This window comes from Polypterus senegalus, chromosome 10 (assembly GCF_016835505.1).
Source record: "Polypterus senegalus isolate Bchr_013 chromosome 10, ASM1683550v1, whole genome shotgun sequence".
In the NCBI taxonomy this organism is placed as follows: Eukaryota; Metazoa; Chordata; class Cladistia; order Polypteriformes; family Polypteridae; genus Polypterus; species Polypterus senegalus.
The window spans coordinates 21,678,303-21,693,446 of record NC_053163.1 but is presented as its reverse complement, the minus strand read 5'-3'; the positions used below and the strand labels follow the sequence as shown (position 1 = coordinate 21,693,446).

The window sequence follows — 15,144 nt, the reverse complement described above, 5'->3', positions numbered from 1 at the left end:
GGGCGTAAGGCAAGTAGCACATGTACCCTTGTATGGCTCAATCGCACAGTCAAGCAGAAAAGAGTTTGCTGCATGCAATCCAGTAATAGAAATGTATAAATCAGACGTCAATTTGACTAAACATATTAATAAAACACTAGCTGTGTAAGCCTGTGCTGTAAAAAGCCCGGGGTCCTAGAAACTATTGAAATCGTCAGGAAAAAAAAAATTGAAATGTAGAGATGTCAGGTAATTGAAAGGAACTACTCTGGGCGTCTCTCTCCTAGGAGGATTTGTTTTGCCGACGCGCTTGCATCGCTTGTGCAAAACTAAAAGGGATACCGTTTTGCCGATGTTAGTGGCTAAGCGACTTTGTCTTTCTTCGGGGGTTTCGTTTTTGCAGACATACTCGCCTCACTTGTGTATTAGTGGCAGGAGGAAAAGGAAAAGGGACACAGTTTTTCCAATGTTAGCAGCTAAGCGACTTTGTCTTTCTTCTGAGGTTTTGTTTTGCTGACGTGTTGGCCTTGCTTGTGTTATTAGCGGCTAAGCGAGTTTTCCTCGGAGGCGGAGCCCTTACCCCAACTCCACCTCTCATTTCTGGGCAGGACTGACACACACCCTTCTACGTGTAGACATTTATATATTAGACAAGAAAACAATCACGTGTCATTCATTCACTATGGCTGATGATGACATTTAACGACTTTGGAGCGTTTGGCCGGAGGAGAACTCCAGAAAATTACTTATCCATATAAACACAGATTATTATGAAACCAGGTCTATGCCTTAATCTGGATATTCACCTCAACCAGATGACGTGTGTGCATGTAAATGCACAAAGAGTCCAGGATCTTAATCAGAACAGTTGTGTTTACCCTATTCCCAGATTTGTGTTTGATATTTTAACATTGTTTCTGTAGCACCTCTTTATTTTCAAGAACTGTACAGCACATTTGGCTTGGAAGTGAAAACGTACTTAGCAAGAATAAAATAAATGTATATTTCAGTGTAAACAAGTCTAGTAGATTTACCTCTACACTGTGCATCTACCCCTACACTACTGAAACCCTTTTGCTTTCAAAAAAGCTACAAATTGATTGGGTCAAAGGAATTAAGCCTGACCTGACAAATTAATTGTCTGGACCAACATATGAGCCTGTAATACGGGAGGACGACTAGATAAAAGTCTGAACATTTTTAGGTGACATTAAAAAAAAGAAAAAGTCGACTATTGACTTCCTGCTATCGATCTTATACTTTATATTGTGAGAGGTTAACACACACAGACAGAGAAAGATACACCCAGAAAAAAACATTTCTACTATTGGCTGAAATTGTAGGGTTTTTCCACATTGTGAAAGGTAATACACACTTTAATAATCACATATTAAATCCAGTCATCATTCGTGGTGACAAATTCAAAAAGCATTTTTTCAGTCCTTCTCTGTTCATGAAGCCACTTTGTATCATTATTTGATTACTTTTGATCTGCTCCTTCTTTTACCAATAAATGCCCGAACAATAATATATGGAGAATCTTGAATCCAAGCCATGAGACTAATCACTTTATTGGAGTTTCAAGCTGTATGTGAGGTGAGCTTTAGATACAGGCAGCTCCTCTCAAACCAGATGTGGGTAAAGTAAAACTGGGGTTTCTACTGTTTAGAGATGCTGTCTGTATGTGCTCTTACATTAGAGCACTGAAAATGTACCAGTCTGTGAAGACATGTAACTGAATAAGAACATACACTCTCTATAATCAGATTACTACACCAAATAAACAGACTAAACTATCAGCAACCATCCTGGTCACGATAATGGCAGGCTAAACCAAGTGGGAATGGGTGGATGGATGGATGAACAAATGGTTTGTTTTTAGAATAAACAGCTAATCTGAAAATTAAGAAACTGCATTGGTCTTGTCATTTTACACCAAAGACTAATAATGAGTTTATAAAACTCTTTAATTAATTAGACAGCATAAAAGAAAACAGCTGAAAAGCACATTGACTAAGTCAGCTTTAAGTTTAAGAAACGCTGGTTCACAATACGTCAATCCCTTGTCAGTGACGTCAGTAAATTTAAAGAATGAGTACACAGAATTTACAATGGATTTATAAAGTAAGGTTTATCACAAATCTTTATGACTAATTAAACAAATATCTTGCATTATGTGCAAACCCAAAGATAGTTTTGATGATTCGTCTATTTCATTGGCATTTCCAAATTCAAAAATGTAGAAATTATTATGTGTCTTAAAGAAAACAGACAAAAATCTGTTCTTAAAAACTTTGTTTCCATTTTAAAAATTCTCACTTAATTTTTTTATAGAAGAAATAGAATTAAGAAATGTTATTCTTCTAAGAAACTGAAAATTTTAATAAAAAAAAAAAAAATCTAACTGTTGCTTACGCAAGCCACAGCACAGAAACAACCACAGTGTAACTGATGCTGCAAATGATCTTCATATATTCCCTGGGGTAGGATATGTTACACGGCCATTATGCTTCCAGATTTAACTACAGTACTTTTTGACACGAATCACAACCATTTTCTACTGCACAGGCCCGAGAGCTTAGCTGGACCATCCGAAACTGCTCTTAGCTTATTAATGTACATTTGAAATCATTTTCAGTATGCATAGATGTCTGATCACACTACTGCCTTATTCCCGTTTGCAATCACACTGTTCATCCCAGCTCAATGCTAGAGCCATTTTTCTGTATCGCCTTTAAGAGATGGAAGTTCGAAAGTTAATATTCACAGTTGGGTGACATCAGCATATACCTAAGAGTAAAACTAAACTGTTTTATTAGGTGAAATGGATAGCATCCTTAAAATCAGGGAAAAAAAAAACAAAGTTCAGTTAGTGAGTACTAATTCTACAGATATAAAAACACCTCTTTTGTAACTCAACATGCTAGAATGTTTTTTATTTGGCCGGTTCAAATTGAAATAAATGTTATCTCTGGCATTGTTTCAACTTTCCCCTCACTAGCCACCTTTCATCAACTTCAGAAATGTTCTGAAATGCAGGGAGTTTCTTTAAAATGTACAATACACTTGTTCATGTATTTGTCTCAAGCACAACTGACTATTATAATGAAGAACTTTCAGGCTGATCAAGTCAGTCCACTACTATTTAAATTCAAATCATCAGTGTAACAATTACAACTAGTATCAAAAAGGGGGATCAAACACCTCCATTTCTTGAATAATTTCATTGGCTTCCACTTAAATGTAGAGACAATGTTAAAAGATCTTATTGACATAGAGAGCAGAAAATGGCTTAGCTTGCTCCTTATGCTAAAAAATTATCACCCATACACCAGAATGTCCAATTATCACAAAATGTAGGTCTGTTTAAAAAAAATAAAATCTCAGTAAAATATACTGGGAGTTAAACACTATAAGTATAACTCCAGAACTCTGACAGGGCCCACTTGACACTCCTCTGAAGTATTTTAGAAATTTGCTATTAGTTCGTAATGATGGTAGCAATCATCACAATTACGTTATACTACAGCTATGTGCTCAGTACTGTTTTTATTTAAAAATGACATTCTTAAATGAAACCGATCTCTGTTCACACTAGCATTTTCACATTATTTAGAAAAGATCTCCGCCCACACTAAACTGACCAAAAATATATGACGTAGTTGAACGCCTACACTGAGAAACCAGCAACCCTTAAAAGGATGATAATGCCACTGAGCAGGGGATTTATTGCAAAATTGATGAGATAAAATATTTGGTTTTTGTACATGTGTGCAGTATTCAAACTATATAAAACACAACTATCAAATCGTGCTTGCAAAGATTTAGCAAGAAGCATTAATGAAATGATAAGGGAGAGAAGAAGTAGTGACTTGTGAGAGGACTCAATATTACAATAGTCACATGATTACTATGGGATGTTGTTATAGTCAGAACAGCATGAATATTTACAATACAAAGTGTAAACTGTACAGGTTAACAGAATGTATTGGATAAAAAGGGAAATGCAGAGCACATGTAAGTCAGTATGTGTGAAGTGTGGCCGTCAGGTAATGTAGTATACCGACGTCAACAATAACTGTCAGAAAACACAATTTGTTGCATACACGTTATTGTCAGTGAAAATATTTCCCTGTGTGTAACCTGGGTTCTGATGTAACTCTGTAAAATGTAGTGTACAACTGTATCATCACAGTATTTCCCACTACTTACTCTTTACCTGTTTTCTTCAAGGTTAAGTGTACTCGTCAAGTTCGTTACAGGGTTGGTCTACTGTTGCACTTTAAGATTAACACACACATACATAGCTATATGCATACACACAGACCATAACCACAACAGTGCCCGATAAATGACAAACACACAACTGGTTAACCTCTGGCATTTTAAACCACACAAGTGCCTTAGGAATAACACAGCCGGTCACTCTCTCAGCACTTCAAGAGACTTATTATTGGTACAAACAACATACAATGTTTTAATGATATCTCAGACCTAAATATTACTTATGGTCTACAAGAATACATTTTAACATACAAAGGCTTAGCACTCTTGACTAAAGGCCATTTATCAGCCAAGAATGCCTTACTTTACGTATTTTTCCCTACTATTGGGTGGAGCTCTCACCTTCAGCCTTAGTAAACCTTGCAGCACTGAGGTAATGGCAAACCTTCAGCTGCACCTGGTGTATAAACAAATCTGCCTTATTACTTCAATCACTCTAGACATTAAGACAAAGCATTGAAAGTTAAAAGCAGCATGGTATTTATTACAGGAATAATAATAATACCAGTGGAACAAAGAATAACAGAAAATAGGACTGATAGAATAGTCTGGACATATATAGTCTTTAGAAAAAGCTTACGAAAAAGTAAAGATGAATGTCGCAGGCGGCTTGTGATGTAGCACTCATAGTTGCTCATGATGCCTTTCTGATGACCAGATGGAAACGGCTTCACGTGGACATCGCTCTGTCCTCCTCTGATGTCTTTGTCCCTTCTTCTTCCTCCCTCCATCCTCTATCGCCCCTCAGATGAGGCATATTTATTCTAAAATTCTACTGGGGGTTTTGCAAGATGTGATTGTTAGATATTCTGATTGACTGGCTGTCAATATGATGAATTAATTCACTGTCTGTTTTCCCAAACAATAAAACTTTTTTTGATGTTCTCTGAGGTGTCGCTATGTCTTCCTTTCCCAGGCTGTAAAATAATTAGATGTCCATCCTTTCTCAGGTTATAAAGTAATTGGTAGTCTGAGCCACCAGCATGTCTTCCTTTCTATGTTGCAACAGCTGTTTTAAAAGTGAGGTATAACTGGGAAGAAGACATGCTTTGATTTGTCCCGAATGTAGTTCATCTGTTGTCCTGTCTTGAACAAAATATAATGGAAATATAAACCAAAATGTACAGATTTTGTACCGCACAACAACATCTGACAATGGGTAAAAACAGAGCCTGGCAAATAAACTCCTACATTATTAAACGTTTGTTGTTGTGACTTGGGGATACTCATAGAATTTGCTAAAAGAACGGGGATTTGCCTACGCCGTAATATAAAGGGAACATCTTGTTTTGAGTTGTCAGTGTTATGAAATCCGTGTAGTTTTTCCTTCATAATGTATCTTGTTGTCTGCTAGTTCACCACTGTTCTTCAGAAAGGTTTTGTGTGTAATTCATTTTTCATTCACTGTCCAGGTGCAAGACTTGCTGCCACTGATCTTCAGATAATGTTGCTCTGTGGTTTGTCATACGTTGTCTTTGTTGTTCTAAGGTATCTTGCCTGTGCTGGTTGATCTGCTGTGATGTCGATGTTTCTGCTTCTGTGCGTTGGTCTGAGTATGTAGGCTGGTGAGACTGTTTCTGTTGGTCGCAGCTAGGCTGTATGTGGCTTTTTGTTTTATCAGGAGGCTTTATGTTCTACTGAAGAAAGAGGAGGTGTAAAATGGTAGTATCATAATGCAGTTTCGGTCAGTAATAAAGTATGCACCGAATAAACAGTCAAATACCACAGTTCAAAATTGGTCATATTATAGAATTAATGAATTGAAGATAAGCCTAAAACCATAACTCTGCCAGGAGCACGGATTTTTTGCTGTTGTTGTGCAGGGATATAGTAGTTGTGGCAACTGTTGTTTATATTGAGCACAGGCGGACACAAGCGAAATAATATAAGGATTTAGGTAAGCAACACGACAAGCATCCTGGAAAGCATCTATTCTATGTTAGAACAGGTTTTCTTCTGTGAAGATTGATCACCCAGGTAATAAGGTGCCTTAATAAGCAGAATCCAGTTGGAGAAAGGCCACAAGCAAATCAGAGCATTTTTTTAACATAATTTTATGTCTGTTCACACCATACTGCTGCAATTGCATTTTCAGCAGCATATGGCTCTGGAGAACATTATCAGAAGTCTTCACTTTCAACAGTTGAAAACACCAGGGTAGTCTGGATGAAAGTCAAAAATGGGACTAATGTCAGTGTTTTATAAACAAAAATGTTAAATAGTGTGGATGAGACCAAAGTCTCTCTCATTCTCCTTCTCTTTGTAATGTACTTTGTAGCACACTGTTCCACTGCTAGTTACATCAAATCATTTTTTGTGATCTTGTAATGGGAGTTGTCGCGTTACTGCACAGGTTGAGCCCAGGGTCTGAGCCATCTCTTATTTTGACATGTCTTCAGTGTCTGCCTGCACAGTGGAACTGTTTGGTTGCTTGTCCTCTTACAGACGTAAATGGAGAACAATATTTTCCTTTTTCTGCTGTCTGGATGCCTTAAGAATCAAACTAGCATGAAAAACTATACTTAAGACATAATTAGCATACCAGATTAGGTTTTGTGTTTAACAAAGCGTTTCATTGCATGCACATTCATGGTTAAATTTTAATTATACTGTATTTACAATATTCTTTACCATGCTGAGGCTGAACTATAAACTTTACACCAGTAAGCAAAATGTTTTAAGACTGGCCAAAGTTGAGATTAAGCTACGGGTATAAACAGTAATTCATTTTTGACCAGCTGCTTCACAGCTTGAAGTCGCATGAACCTGTTAGATTTTTGTTAATCTCCTTGGTTGATATGGGAACTTCTGTCAGATTACGGTGCAAATAAATTTGCCCGTGACAGCATTGCTTCTGAGGACATTTGAATAAAGAACGAAATCCAAAACTTGTCCTTTTAGTCTTCAAATGAAGATTGAAAGATGAAAAAAAAAGTAATACATAAAAAAGCAAGTGAGCTTAATTTTTACTATATGTGCAACACACAGAAAATGGTTACCATTAACTGAAACTCTTTTTACAAGGAAATGAAAGAAATTACTGGAATTGAATGTGTCGCTGCGTTTATACTTGGGAAACAAATGGAAATGACAGTTGCAGTCATGTGGCTATTCGGATGATGGGATGACACTGTTAAAACACAAAAAAGTAAAAGTAGAAACTACAGTTATTAAGTATGTAAAAAAAAAATGTTTTTATATGCAGGGTGCATGATACTGCAGTGCTTAGCACTGCTGCTTCACTGACCCTGAAATTCAAATTTTCTAGTCTGGATACTTCCTGAGTGAATTCTGCATGTTATCCCCACCAACTGCATGGGTTTATTTCCAGGTAATCTGGTTTTTCTCCCACACCCTAAAAATATTACATTCACAAGTGACTTTACACGCACTCACTGTGAGTGAATACACGATTGGCCACATGATAGACATCCATACTTGTTTTCTGTTTTGTGGTCAAGCTAAGCAGGCTTGAATATCTATATATCTCACTCGTCAATACAAACACTATTTCCCACTTAGTTATAAAGCTGAAATTTGTCAGGATGGTACACCTAAGCCAGCAGGTGTCTGCTAAGAAATTACTATTTCGATATATCCTTTTCCACAATAGAAAAAAAAATACCCCAAAATCTCAAAAACACAGACTGATTTAATTAAAATTTGATGACCTTATTGAAAAAAAAAAGAAAATTAGCCAACCTGTATTTTTTATCTGTTGCAATAAATTTGTTGATAATAAAGCTGACCGCACGGACGTACGAGTTGTGCAGGTCATGCAATGCAGCAGTGTCACTCTGCTAGTGGAGTCTGTAACTGCGCAGAGAAATGTGGTGGCGATGAGTAGAAGAGCAAGTGCTGTACACAGGAAAAAAGAAAAAAAAAAAAAACAGACGAGGAAGCAAGGTGTATGGAAAATAAGATATGAAGTGGACAAAGAAAATTTAGGCGAAATTCAAAGATGATATGGTTAGCAAGTGGTCTCATTAGTTAAATGCAGTATTCCCTGTTCTATACGTTTCTTCTTACTCCTCAAGATGCAATATTAATTACATACAAATTCAAGCCAGACTGGATTGTTGAGTGCTCGTAAATACGTAAACTTCAAAGAACATGGAGAGTTGGAGGGGTGACATGGTAGTAAATCATATGCAATATTGGTGAAGACTTTGGTCTCTTTTTGGAGAATCAGAACCATAACCCACTTGCACTGGGTACAATACAGGCAAGAAATGACAGCATATCTTAATTGGTTTCAATACTTGCGCAGCTCAGTAAAGGTGATCCGCATAAACAGAACACAGAAGAGGTAGACATTGTACACAGTTCACAATATTTTTTCTTTTCACCTATTCTTATCTGTATAGTGCTTGAAACATTCAGTTTTTTTTTTCTGTCCCCCCTGGCCATTGGACCTGACTCTTATTCTATGTTAATTAATGGTGACTTATTTAGTTTTCTTATTATGTCTTTTATTTTTCTATTCTTTATTATGTAAAGCACTTTGAGCTACTGTTTGTATGAAAATGTGCTATATAAATAAATGTTGTTGTTGTAGTTCATTATGAGGGCCACGTGAATGCGCAGCATGTAAACGTCTACGCTGTTTGCATTAAGTTGAACAATAAATTCATTGTACAGTGTATATTGCTTTTGATCTAAACCCCGTGAAACTTTCAGTATAAGATTAAAGATCAAAGCATTACATTCCAATCTGACTAAACCAACCAGGATGTGTGACTAGGTGAAATTATACTTATACCCAAAATTCTCATTATTCCTACTAATTACTTGTTTGAATTGACAAGAATACAGTTTCCTTAAAAAGTATGTTTTGCAAATACCACCAACAAGTCAAGTCACTACGGAAAGCAAGATCTGATCCACTGCAGGAATGTTTTACTCATGTGAAATTGTATGTAGCATATTCAAGAGTAGGGAGCTCCAGTTAACTAACAACATTAGTCCTTAGGGAAAAAATATAATTTATAAATCTCCATAGGTTTGATCGCAATCTATCAGGTAATGCTTGTGGTTGGTCAGCAAGTCAGCAAACATGCAGTATACAGAAGAGTTAGTTCTTCTGAAAAATCATATTAACCCTCGGCACTATAACCAAGGCCCATTGTCTTATGATATTTTCCAGACGAAGTCAGGTGACACAGTTCTTTCTCTCTCTATATTATATATATATATACAGTAATCCCTCCTCGATCGCGGGGTTGCGTTCCAGACCCCCACGATAGGTGAAAATCAGCGAAGTAGAAACCATATGTTTGTATGGTTATTTTTATATATTTTAAGCCCTTATAAACTCTCCCACACTGTTTATAAATATTCCCCGCAGAGTTATACAGCATAATCCCTTTGTATTCTCTTAAATATTAGGTAAGATTCATTGAAATTATGTATATAAACACACTGTTTATATACAGTAAAACCTAAATATTATTTTAAAGATATTGAGTGTCTCCGATATCACATATGTTACAGCCATTACGATAGACAGGCCACCAGCAATAAATATGTACAATGCAAGAAAAATAGTATACAGTAAATGTGTGTACAGTGACACTAAACGTACGTACATGTACTAAGTACTGTAAGTAGAAAATGAATTATGGTTACTCACCAACAATGACACGATGACTTCTCTGATAACAATGAGTTTAAATTTTACTGCACAACAAAGGAGAGCGTAACAGCTTTTCCAAAGGAGCCACTTCAGGCGATTGTGTAGCACTGCTGTTGTTCTTCTTCTGGCAGTCTTCAATCCAAATCCCTAAAGCAGATTCCATCCAGACTACTGCCTTATTACATCCACTTACAACTCGTTTTGCACCCTGGTTAAAAGGACACTACGGCCGTAGATCTTAAATTCCTTTCCTACTTTTTAAATAAAAAGAATCGTAGCCTTCAACAAATCCAAAACGTTTACCTTTTCGGCAATCGTTAACATCTTCCATTTGCGCTTGGGCACAGACCCTGAAGCAGTAGCAGGAGCAGATCGTTTTGGAGCCTTAATGAAGGGCTTGACTATGCACAAAGATAAACACAAAAGAGCACAAAAGTTAACTCTTTACACAGCGAAACACGTTGATGCTGAATGAGCGAGACGAGACTTCCTGGTTAACACTGCATTCAGCACGCAGGAACTTAACTGCATGCTCTGATTGGTTAGCTTCTCAGTCATCCGCCAATAGCGTCCCTTGTATGAAATCAACTGGGCAAACCAACTGAGGAAGCACGTACAGGAAGTAAAAAGACACATTGTCCGCAGAACCCGCGAAGCAGCGAAAAATCCGTGTTATATATTTAGTTATGCTTTCATATAAAATCCGCAAAAGTCGAAGCGCGATATAGCAAGGGATTACTGTATATATATATATATATCTATATCCCAGCCAGGACGCCTCTACGTCAGATGGATGAGGGGAAGGAGTGTTTCTGGAGCATTGCCTCCCCCGAAGCGCTAAAGGGCAGCCCCCCTGGAGTGCGGTGGTACCACGGGTTTGAAGCATGGAAGCTCAACCCTGTTGGGGCCCATGGCCACCACCAGGGGGCACCTGGAGAACCGTTGAGCCCTTTGACGTAGCACTGCCGCCACACCCGGAAGTGCTGCTGGAAATAGGTCAACGAGCACCTGGAGCACTTCTGGGTGCCTTATAAAAGGAGGCAGCAGCCGCTGTTCTAAGAGTCCAAGTCAGGAGGAAGTGGACAAATCTCTTGTGTAGGCCAAAGGACTGGCTGGGAGAAGGGACTGTGTTGCAGATTTGTGTTGGACTGTCTTTTGTAAATAAACCGTGTGCTATGCGGCAATTTGTGTCCTGCCTGTCTGTGCTGGGGTTATGGCGGCTGTATGCGCTCCAGGCATCACAATGTGTATAAGTAAAAATTTCTCTCCCTCACAAACACAATACAATTTATTTTTATATAGCCCAAAAATCACACAAGGAGTGCCACAATGGGATTTAACAGACCCTGTCTTCTGACAGCCCCACAGACTTGACTACCTAAGAAGACAAGGGAAAAAAAACAAAAAAAAACGGAAGAAGCCTTGGGAAAAGCAGTTCAAAGATAGACCCCTTTCCATGTAGGTTGGGTGTACAGTGGGTGCAAAAAAAGCGGGTCAATGCAATACAATACACAGAACACAAGTAATCCTCAATACAATATAATAGTGCAATAGAAATATTACAAGTACAGAGCAGAATTCAACAGTATCACATAATTTGACTTGGGTTTGTTGAGAGTTCTGGAGACCTCGGCAATCAAGCTGCCTCCCCCAATTGGCCATTCTACAGCTGAGACAGTGCTGGGCCAGCCAATCCAATGAAATTACCCCTCTGCCCGATGATTCCTGCGATCCTCCACAAACACACACACACAGTATTATACAATTATTCAAGAATTGTTTGTGATGTTGATCAATATTGTGTTTTATTTATTGCATATACTTTAATTTAAAACAAAAATCCAAGAGCTGACACAGTTGTGCATTAGTGTTGCTGCTTCATAGATCCTACAGCTGGACGGCACATGTACAATTTGCCCGTTCTCCAAATATCTGTCTGGGTTTTCCTAAGACTACTCTATTTCCTCCACCACAACCTCAAAGACATGTAGATAAGCTCAAATGTATCTTTAAGGTGGTTTCACGTTATTATCAGTTTCCTCTAGACTAGTCCATGATGGTACTGCTGCACAGAATTTACTACTTCAAACATGTGCCCCACAACCACAAATGTAATTTACCTCTCACTGTGCAACACATATTTCAGAGGATTACAGCTCTCACAGTTTTACTCAACAAGACTTCTTAAGCCACAGCAATTACAGGTAGGTTAACAAAACTAGATTTTCTTTAATTAGCCAAATTCCTCTATTTAAATTATTTTCTAGAAACTGAAAAATAAAATTGTACTATTACAAAATCTGTATAGGCTGAAATGTGAAGGGTTTGCACTTTCCAACCACATTTTCTTGAAATTAAGCCAATACAGTGGATTCAGACCCTTCACTTTCTTCATACTATTGTAGATTCAAATTTTAAACTGAATAAATTTGCCAGTTTTTGACAATACACTCAATAACCTATAATGACAAAGTCAAAGCATGTTTAAAGAAAGGTTTTGGTTTGTTAATAAACTTGTAAACCTAAAATCTCACATTTACGCAAGTATTCAGACCCATTGGGTTTAACACTCCAACTTGTACTCAGGTGCATCCTGTTTGCTTTTTTTATCTGTGTGAGGTGTCTAGAATTTGACTGGAATCCACCTGTGGTGAACTGAAGTGATTGGGCACCTTTTAGAAAGGCACACACCTCTCTATACTGCATAAGGTCCCACAATTCACACAGTACGTCTGGACAAAAATCAAGCTATGATGTCCAAGGAACTCTCTGCAGACATCTGTGTGTGTGTATATTTATATATATATATATATATATATATATATATATATACACACGTACATATGGACCCTTGACTTATGAACTTAATGCGTTTGACTTATGCTTAATGAGGGCTGGTTGTAACTCAAGTTGGTTGTAAGTCAAGACTATTTTTCCCATAAGAAATAATGGAAATACCCATAATGCGTTCCGAACCTCCCACTGCAACACTTACTTAACCTTTTCATAATAAAAAGGGGTGTATAATGTGCAGAATTTACCAAAACACCAATAGCTTTTTTAATGTACTAACCAAAAAGTTATAAAAAGTGCCTAGCCTACCAGAAGTAGGCTAGATTAAGCTAGGAGCGTGGCGGCGCGCATGGTCGCAGTGGCTCAGGGCTCTCCTTGTCAGTGCACTTTATTGTTTTTGCACTTTTTTTTTTTTGCTTGTTTGTGCACGATTGGTTCAGCGAACATCCGCTACACCCGTCAGAACCTTATAGACATCGGTGTCCAGAGCCAAAAATCTGTTTCGAGTGTTTTTCATCACACACACAACATCCCAGACAACATGTTGTCGGGTCTAGGAGACGACACAGACAGAGGAGAGAAAGAAAGCAGAAGCGGGGCCGCAGATCCGGCGTTATGCTAAGGCTAAACAAACAACCATACAAGCCCTATACAGAACTATTTTTTTTTGCAACTTCTTTGTATCTTTTCGCACCATTTGTTTATTTGTTTATTTACTTGTTGTGTTCTACACATATGTATGAACTGAAGGAGCTGCTTTTAATCTCATTGTACATCTATTCTATTCTAGAAATAACAATTTCATACTGTACTCACCATTTAATTTGACATCTTTGGGCTGCAGGAAAGGAGGAGGAGGAGAATGAAACGGAAGGCGGTTATTGTTTAGAAGGAGCCTCCTTATGCAAATCTTTTCTTTGTAAAATTGTCGAGATGGTGGATTTCGACATGCTATACATATTAGCGAGATCAGTCACACAAACAGCACTCTCATATTTCCACACAATTTCCATCTTCATTTCGATTGTGATCGCTTTCTTTACCTTCGTTACCTTCTCTTCCTTCCTTAACAATTATGTGTCTTGCTTGCATGGTCTTAATGAATTATATACACTCACCTAAAGGATCATTAGGAACACCTGTTCAATTTCTCATTAATGCAATTATCTAATCAACCAATCACATGGCAGTTGCTTCAATGCATTTAGGGTGTGGTCCTGGTCAAGACAATCTCCTGAACTCCAAAAACTGAATGTCAGAATGGGAAAGAAAGGTGATTTAAGCAATTTTGAGCGTGGCATGGTTGTTGGTGCCAGATGGGCGGTCTGAGTATTTCACAATCTGCTCAGTTACTGGGATTTTCACGCACAACCATTTGTAGGGTTTACAAAGAATGGTGTGAAAAGGGAAAAACATCCAGTATCGGCAGTCCTGTGGCGAAAATGCCTTGTTGATGCTAGAGGTCAGAGGAGAATGGGCCGACTGATTCAAGCTGATAGAAGAGCAACTTTGACTGAAATAACCACTCGTTACAACCGAGGTATGCAGCAAAGCATTTGTGAAGCCACAACACGCACAACCTTGAGGTGGATGGGCTACAACAGCAGAAGACTCCACGGGTACCACTCATCTCCACTACAAATAGGAAAAAGAGGCTACAATTTGCATGAGCTCACCAAAATTGGACAGTTGAAGACTGGGAAAATGTTGCCTGGTCTGATGAGTCTCGATTTCTGTTGAGACATTCAAATGGTAGAGTCAGAATTTGGCGTAAACAGAATGAGAACATGGATCCATCATGCCTTGTTACCACTGTGCAGGCTGGTGGTGGTGGTGTAATGGTGTGGGGATGTTTTCTTGGCACACTTTAGGCCCCTTAGTGCCAATTGGGAATCGTTTAAATTCCACGGGTTACCTGAGCATTGTTTCTGACCATGTCCATCCCTTCATGACCACCATGTACCCATCCTCTGATGGCTACTTCCAACAGGATAATGCACCATGTCACAAAGCTCGAATCATTTCAAATTGGTTTCTTGAACATGACAATGAGTTCACTGTACTAAAATGGCCCCCACAGTCACCAGATCTCAACCCAATAGAGCATCTTTGGGATGTGGTGGAACAGGAGCTTCGTGCCCTGGATGTGCATCCCACAAATCTCCATCAACTGCAAGATGCTATCCTATCAATATGGGCCAGCATTTCTAAAGAATGCTTTCAGCACCTTGTTGAATCAATGCCACGTAGAATTAAGGCAGTTCTGAAGGCGAAGGGGTCAAACACCGTATTAGTATGGTGTTCCTAATAATCCTTTAGGTGAGTGTATATAGGTAAATCACTGCAATGACCGAAATTACATCCACAAACACATGTATCTGGGCTCCGACTGACGCTTACTAACGCTCTCGGCTGTTTGTTTACAATCGCGCAAGCAGATACACATGACCGCA

The 15,144-nt window shown here is 38.3% G+C and overlaps 1 protein-coding gene across 3 annotated transcripts in view; it reads right to left on the bottom strand.

The window, feature by feature from the left end:
- Positions 1 to 15,144, bottom strand: part of polr3h (polymerase (RNA) III (DNA directed) polypeptide H) — an 80,982-nt gene that overhangs the window by 11,787 nt on the left and 54,051 nt on the right. The window lies entirely within an intron of this gene.